Consider the following 8,403-nt stretch of genomic DNA (forward strand, 5'->3'; position numbering starts at 1 on the left):
CAGAGTACAGCACAGGGGGATGATGGCGCCTGTGTTCGGCTATGCATCAGTCACCACTCTGCTCTCTCATACATACGTAATCCTTCTTGTGATTTTCCTTGTGTCAACCCTATCAACCACTAGTTATGTCTCTGCAATCATACAGTATGATCGGGCTGCATTGCTCCGCATTAAGGCACATATGCAGGACTTTTGTATTACCCAGGAAAGATTTTTGGAGTTTTTCCCTCCAAAGCTGGAGTGCCACGCGTCATCGCCGGAATACCTGTCGTTTACCCGGCGCCGCGGTAGGAGAAGGAAGCGAGGATCCAGGGCTGGGGTCCAAGTCTGGAGGAGAAAGTGGCGATCCCTTGGATTTTCATCTGGGCCGAATGGATCCAGAGCTCCCGGGAGTGAGCGGTGCCTGAGGCCGGTTCCGGTCTGTGTGTCATCGCCTGTGTGGAGCACCTCCGACCGGATCTTTCCCACCCGGCCTGTTTGCTGTCGTGCGCCCTGCCAGCATGTTCTGTGCCCGGTTACCTGTCGGACGGATCATGCCATCCAGCCCGTCCCAGGCCAGCCCTTGTCACTCACGCGCTCTACCAGGATTGCGCTTCTCAATGCGCGCTCCATTGCAAGCAAGGCTTTTACCCTGAACGACCATTTCACTAAGGAGAACTTGGATTTTCTATTCATTACGGAGACGTGGCAGCGTGAGAACGAACACATTCATCTTAAAGAATTATGCCCCCCGGACTGCTCCGTGTTTGGGACCCCTCGGCTTGCATGTCGTGGAGGTGGCCTTGCGTTGGTCTTCCGGGATTCCTTCTGCTGTAGTTTGATGGACACCGCTTCGCCCGACTCCTTTGAGCTGCAGATGTGTAAGGTTGGGAAAATACACCCTTTTTACTGTGTTTTAGTTTACCGACCTCCTGGTGATGCACGTACATTTCTTGATGATTTCTCTGAGTTTTTAACGTCTATCATCAAACTAGATCGTATTTTAGTCCTTGGAGACTTTAATTTGCATATTGACGATCCCTCTTGTTCGTATGCAGTTGAACTGTTGTCAATTATGGATTCTTTCAATTTTGTACAGCATGTTTCTGGCCCCATGCATAAAAAAGGCCACACGTTGGACTTGGTTTTTTCTTGTGGCCTAAACATTGATAAACTGAGTGTTGAAGATTTTCAGATTAGTGACCATTGTTGTGTCTCTTTTAATTTGTCACTTATCATGATGCCTGCTGTCCGAAATGTTGTAACACAAAAACGCATCATTAGTGAGACAACACCTAGTGATTTCTCTGCCTCTTTTGAATCTCGCTCCTTTATTGAATGTGATGATGTTGATTCACTTGTGCAAAGTTTTAACAACCACTGTCTGTCGGTCTTGGATATGGTAGCACCTGTTAAAAAGATTTCAGGATCACAGAAGAAGGCTCTTCCATGGATAAATAATAATATTTGTAGTTTTAAGAGAAAATGTCGGAAGACAGAGCGTCTGTGGAAAGCCACTAAATTAGAGGTACACAGACTCCATTTAAAAGACATGATGCTAGATCTAAATGAATTGATAAAGCAGGCTCGCTCAGCTTATTTTTCTAATCTTGTATCAGGTAATAAGAAAAATCCAAAAGTCTTGTTTGACACCATTGAAAATCTTACTGCGCCTCCGGCTCCTCTTGTGCCTGTGTACACACATGAGGACTGTAACAACTTTTTGAAGTTTTTTTTAAACAAAGTACATGACATTAGGGCCAGTGTAAATCCTCCACTCATTCCTGGTTGTTTTATTGAGTTTTCACCGGTGTCGTCTTGGTCGTTCTTCACTCCTGTCAGCCTACAGGATGTGAAGACCATAACAGGAAATATGAAACCGTCCTCGAGCCCCGCTGACATTGTTCCAACAAATCTATTATTGAAATTGTTTGATATTGTCGGCCCTTGTGTGGTAAAAATAATTAATCTGTCACTTAGATCTGGCTCAGTCCCCAACTACTTCAAACACGCTGTGGTAAATCCGATCCTTAAAAAGCCCAATCTTGACCCTTCAGAACCTAAAAACTATAGGCCCATATCTAAACTTCCATTTATCTCCAAAATTTTGGAAAAAGTAGTGGCATGCCAACTGACCTCCTTTATGGAGCAGCACAACCTGTTTGATACTTTTCAATCTGGCTTTCGAAAATTACATTCTACTGAAACAGCCCTTATCAAAGTCTCTAGTGATGTGATGATGGCAGCAGACTCTGGCCGCTACACTGTACTTTTACTTCTTGATTTGACACGGTGGATCACGGTATACTGATCAATCGGCTTCATAATGAGATGGGACTATCAGGATCTGTCCTTCAGTGGTTCTCTTCCTATATTCATGACAGAACATTTAATGTTGCTGTGAACAATGTACAGACTGATGTGACCAATTTGTCCTGTGGAGTGGCACAAGGTTCAGTTTTGGGTCCTATTTTGTTTTTAATGTACATTTTGCCACTTGGTCAAATTATTGGTTGTTTCAAGGATGTATCATACCATTTCTATGCTGATGATGTCCAGTTGTATTGTTCTTTTAACGAGTCTGAGTTTCATCGTTTGTCTCTGTTTTTAGAGTGTGTGTCCTCCATCAAAGACTGGCTAGCCACAAACTATTTACAGATAAACCCAAACAAGACTGAAACTCTGATTTTTTCCCCAGACCATAAGATCCCGCTGATCAAACAGCACCTTGGCTCTCTGGGCCGCTCTGTCAAATCCAGCCTCAAAAACCTGGGGGTTGTGTTTGACCAGGCCATGTCTTTGGAGACACACTCTAAACAGCTCGTCCGAAATTGTTTTTATCATCTTAGGAACATCTCTAAAATTCGCTAAATGTTATCAAAGAAAGATCTGGAAATAATAATTCATGCTTTCGTATCAACAAGACTTGACTACTGCAACACTGTTTTTATCTGTCTGAATAAGTCTGCTTTGAACAAATTGCAAATTGTTCAAAATTCTGCTGCTAGACTTTTAACAGGTGCCCCTCGAAGGTCTCACATAACACCAGTCTTAATGGATCTCCATTGGCTCCCTGTAAAATTCAGGATTGATTTTAAGATTTTAGTGCTGACTTTCAGAGCCTTAAATGGTCAGGCCCCACATTACATCCTGGACCTTTTGAAGTTGTATTCCTCTGACCGCACTCTCCGGTCCTCTGGCCAAAACTTGCTTGCAGTCCCTAAGACTCGTTATAAGACCTGAGGGGACATGTCATTTCAGTCTGTAGCTCCCAGACTGTGAAACGCCCTGCCCCTGTCCATGCGTCTGGCAGACACTGTTGCCTCTTTTAAAAAGGCGCTGAAAACATGTTTATTTAATAAGGCTTTTGGTTGATGGGTTTTTACTAGTGTCACTTTAATCTTACATATGTATATACATTTTATACTGTTTGTTTTTACTTATCCTCCTGTACAGCACTTTGTGATTTTATCTGTGAAAAGCGCTTTATAAATAAACTTTACTTACTTACTTACTAGAGGGGAGAACACTTCTGCAAACTCTTGTTGCAACTTGGACACTCCTTTTAGGCTGATAGGTGAGAGGTGGTCTCCACAAGTGACCGGGGTGATATGAGTAGGTTTTGTGTTAACCTCCAAGCCGAGCTCTGCCCTCTCCGGAACTACCGTAGCCAGCGTCACAGGAACCGCCTCCCTCCATAATTTCAGGAGGTTCAGGTGATATATTTGAACTACATAATTTGGTGCTGTGACCCAGATGCACCAGATCTGCTGCAGCTGATCGCTGGGGTTCGACAACTTGGGAACACAACGCTCCTGAAATCGATGGCCGAAGAATCTTCATTGTTTTGGTGGAAGTGTCTGGACATTGACAGCAGCTGAACTTGATCTTGCTTCACACAATAAGTGCACATTGGACTGTTTCCTGTTTTTTGGTTTTCTTCATCTCTGCTTGTAGAACCGTATGATAACTGGAGTGAATTTTTCCATTGGTAATATGAGGGAAAAAAGATGCCTCAATTGTCTAGAGTTTGGGCATCAATGTAAGCAGTGTCACAGGGTTGTTGGCCAAGGTGGGGCCCAGACCAGTGACTATCAGGGAAACTAGGTCACTCACATTGGAGAGAGGGCGATGTGAGTGTTAAAAGTCAGCCTCTCATCAGTGAATCGTCATCTTTGGCAGCCATTGTCAGGTTGAGTCAAGTGGCAGTATCATCTTGTTCCAGAACATTGAAAAATCGGACAATTTATTTAATACCGATGTGCTGGTGAATGATTACAGTCACTTGCGAAGGCCTGTTAGACACTGTTTCTATGGCATGTACTATTAATGAGGAAACTGAGCACAAGCTGTTGGATGCATGGGGGACCCTTGAGTCTGGTCAGCCCCATGCCAATGTTTTGCATGTCGGTTGTGGTGGCGTTTGTGTCAAGCCCAAGTATATCCACCAGCTAAAGATATGTGTGTGTATGGCATTTGGTTATTGTGCCTATCTTGGTTGTACCAGGACAAAAAGACTTGTTAATTGTTGGTACTAATGTGATCAAGTATGTTCTCAGTCCACTTAACCAGTCCGAAAGCTATTGGCGTGTCATGAATCAGCCCAATTCTACAGGAGAACCAGAGATTCAGAAGTTCTTGAGTATACTGTCTGGGCATAGCAGATGGGAAGGTGGTAGTATCTCAACCATTGTCAGTACCGTTAAGCTCACTCCAGCAGTCACGCTTTTACCTCAGCAAGAGCACCTCATGTGGGGCAGACTCCTGACGAGTTCCACTATTTCTGTGGGTTGTACTGTGTTAGTTGAGCTGTCTAAGGTGCAAACTCATAAGAAATGTGTTCTTGTCGGGCGTGTTATAGCCATATTACCTGGTGACAGATGGTTGCCAGTTAAGGTGATCAACCCATCCAGTAAGCCGGTCATTTTAAGACAGAATGCTAAAATAGCCAATGTATCTCCTGATTTGGTGGTCGAAGACCTGGATGTGCAACCTGGGCATGGTAAAGGAGAAACTATGAGCATGCAGTTTTTAGAAATAACAATATAATCAAACTATAGAATCATGTTTAACTGAATAACAGCATTAACAATCAAATGGAAAGCTTATTAAAATGGACACAAAGAAAAAATGTTAACAGATAAACCTTCACATGTCAATGACTTGGTGTGTTTACTTTTTAAGTCCAGAAATTAAAATTACTTACTGCAAGCATGATATTTTGTTTGCTTCTGTGAACATTTGTATGGCTCTCATAAATAAATACCAAGAATTTGATCTGTGTCCGGGGTGCCGGAACTGCTGAAGTGTGGCACCGGTTTGCCATGAGAACAGCATTTGCAGGCCAGATGACCCAGGAAACAAGGAAATAGAAATCTTTTATTGATAATGTGGGTACCGCAGTCTGAAGGGGGTGAGGCAAAGGAAATAACTTTAAATAAGGGGACGGAGAGGTCTGCTTACCAGCTCCGGTTCAGGAGTTTGGGAGACGGGGGTGTGTTCTTCCTGTGTGGCGCTCATCGCTGGGGCTGAGAGCTGGGCCCAGGTTGAGGCGGAGCTGCCTGACGTTTGGAAGCCACAGGACACCGCCCTCTGCGAGCAGATGGAGCAAGGCCCGCGCTGGAGCGGCAGCGAGGCATGATGTGGGAAATGGCCTCGGTCTGTTTCTTCACCGCTGAGAACTGCTGGGGGAAGTCGTCAACGGTGTTGCCGAATAGACCGAGCTGGGAGACGGGGGCATTGAGAAAGCGAGCTTTGTCTACCTCCCACATCTCGACCAGGTTCAGCCAAAGATGATGTTCCTGGACCACAAGGGTGGCCATCGCCTGCCTGAGTGTCCACGCTGTGACCTTCGTGTGCAGTTCCTGCAACATGTCGGGGTCAGGACTAACCAAGTGCAGATCTTTGAATGCCTTGGCCTGGTGAACTCGCAGGAGGGCCATGGCATGGAGGGCGGAGGCGGCCTGTCCAGTGGCGCTGTAGGCTTTGGCGGTCAGTGACTACAGGCTTTGGAGGGGAGCACCGAGCAATCCCGCCATGTGGCTGTGAGTGCCGCCTGGACCCAAGGAACCAATCGTCTAGCTGTGAATGCTGTGGGGAGGACGGAGGGTTCCAGTCCAACCCCACGCTGACGGCGGCCCGGGAAAGCAGGTCGGCCATCTGGGCATCAGACTCATACTGGGCATGCCGACCCAAAGGCGGTAGCCAAGTCGAGTCTTCCAGATGCCGGAACGCTCTTCGATGCAGCGGCAAACTCATCATCCAGCTCGAGGCAGCGTATGTGACCGTCAGGAGCGGAGAGAAATCGACCGCATCCAGGAACTACACAGGGGCGGAAGGGCATCTTTACAAAGACGTGTACTGAAAAGGACATTCAATGCCAGGTGTGTATTGCTCTTTTAGAGAAAATAAACTCTTTTACAAAATATTCTCTTATAGCAGCACTGTCGAAGCGCCCAGGGGCAAAGCTGCACTGCTGTGCAGAGAAGGAGAAAGCCTCTGTAATGCGCCGTAGATCCAACAGAATACGCTCTGCAGAGGTGAGTGGAACAGTAAGTGATCTCAGCTCCTGATCGCACAACCGCTCGGCTCCAAAGAAGAAATCTGAATGAACAGAGGCATGATTCCCTCCCTTTATATCCGTATATCGGGGAGGGACATGCAAATTCTGTCTGCCAAATTGTCATTGGCCTTTTCTCAAGTTCAGACTTTCAAGAAAGTCCCCTAGTGTCGCTTCACTCGACACAACGTTGAAGTGAGCGACAGACGGGGTAATGTAGTTATAGCAGACAACTCAATCTTACACTAATCAAATTATCAATAGAGTAATTATCATGGTTGCAAGATCTGGCCAGTGGAGCGGCTACCCATTTTAAAGTGTGTATGCGAAACAAATTTTGTGCACCATGTATCTGTCAAACGGGCCCATATGCATTGTACATGTATCTGTACATGCCGCCCCTATGCATTGCATACATTGTAAAAAATGTCAGTAATTTTAACAGTAAAATACAGTAAAAATGCTACAGAAATCAAATGTTAACTGATTAACGAATACTAACTGCTAAATATACGGTAACATTTTTGAATATATTTTAAAAAACAATACAGTCGTTTTTACAATAAAATGTTGTAAAAATTTAATTTTTTAGATGTAAAAAGTAAGATTTTCCTGTATAATTAATGGTAAAAATAACAAGAGAGTATATGTACTTTTTACAGTAAATTATTGTTAAAATTACAGTAAAAAATCAGTAATCGGATGTTCCCAGAATTCTCTGCGTGACCCTCTGTGATTACATTTCATTATATTTTATAAGAATAGTTGCGTTTCATCATATTTTTTATATCGGTTACCTACACTGGGGTGTTCTGTGTTATATTTGATGTAATTTAACAGTTATTAATAGTTGTCTTGACAAAATCAAAAGATCATTGTGACATACTGACAACCAGTAAAACCATGAGAGCATCACACACAGCAGAGATACATTCAAAAATAAGAAAAATATCCATTACAAGCTTTAAAACTGATTCAGTGAGAAATTATTCATCTTTATGGTCTGTTTACTGTCCTTGAGTTTTGCTGTAACACAAATCACTGATTATTAAGCAAATGCATGAAGACACTGTGCTGTTATTGAAGGTTAGACAGTTACATCTGTTATTAGTGGTAAGTGTACATCTGGAATTACTTTCTACATTTTCTGAAACAATTTCAAATGATAAAAAAAGTCAACATTTACTTATTCACAACATTTATAAGATTTACATCAGATATTTATTCCCACCAGTGGTGGTGAACTGTGAGTCCAATATAACTTCCTCAGCTCTGGAATAATTTTTTTTTTTTTTTACAATTTATTTCTAAAATATTAGTTCAGTAATGATTTTTACCAAGGAAAGCTTAACTGTACCACTTTACCCTCTTTGTTGTGTCACTTGAGTATTATTCACAGACATGAGTTTGTATTCTGGGTGTAATACTGTATGTGTACTGATTATTTCAGAGTCCAGAGTTTCAGATACATTTTTACATTGTCTATAAACACATTGTGACATCATGCTAAAAGCACAAGTGAAAACACGAGTGACACCTGTTTGTGTAAAACTCATCACAACAATGACAGGTGTGTAAGATATCAGTGTTTGTGTAAAACTCATCACAACAATGACAGGTGTGTAAGATATCAGTGTTTGTGTAAAACTCACACAACAATGACAGGTGTGTAAGATATCAGTGTTTGTGTAAAACTCATCACAACAATGACAGGTGTGTAAGATATCAGTGTTTGTGTAAAACTCATCACAACAATGACAGGTGTGTAAGATATCAGTGTTTGTGTTAAACTCACACAACAATGACAGGTGTGTAAGATATCAGTGTCTGTGTTAAACTCACACAACAATGACAGGTGTGTAAGA

This window comes from Xyrauchen texanus, chromosome 8 (assembly GCF_025860055.1).
Source record: "Xyrauchen texanus isolate HMW12.3.18 chromosome 8, RBS_HiC_50CHRs, whole genome shotgun sequence".
Lineage (NCBI taxonomy): Eukaryota > Metazoa > Chordata > Actinopteri > Cypriniformes > Catostomidae > Xyrauchen > Xyrauchen texanus.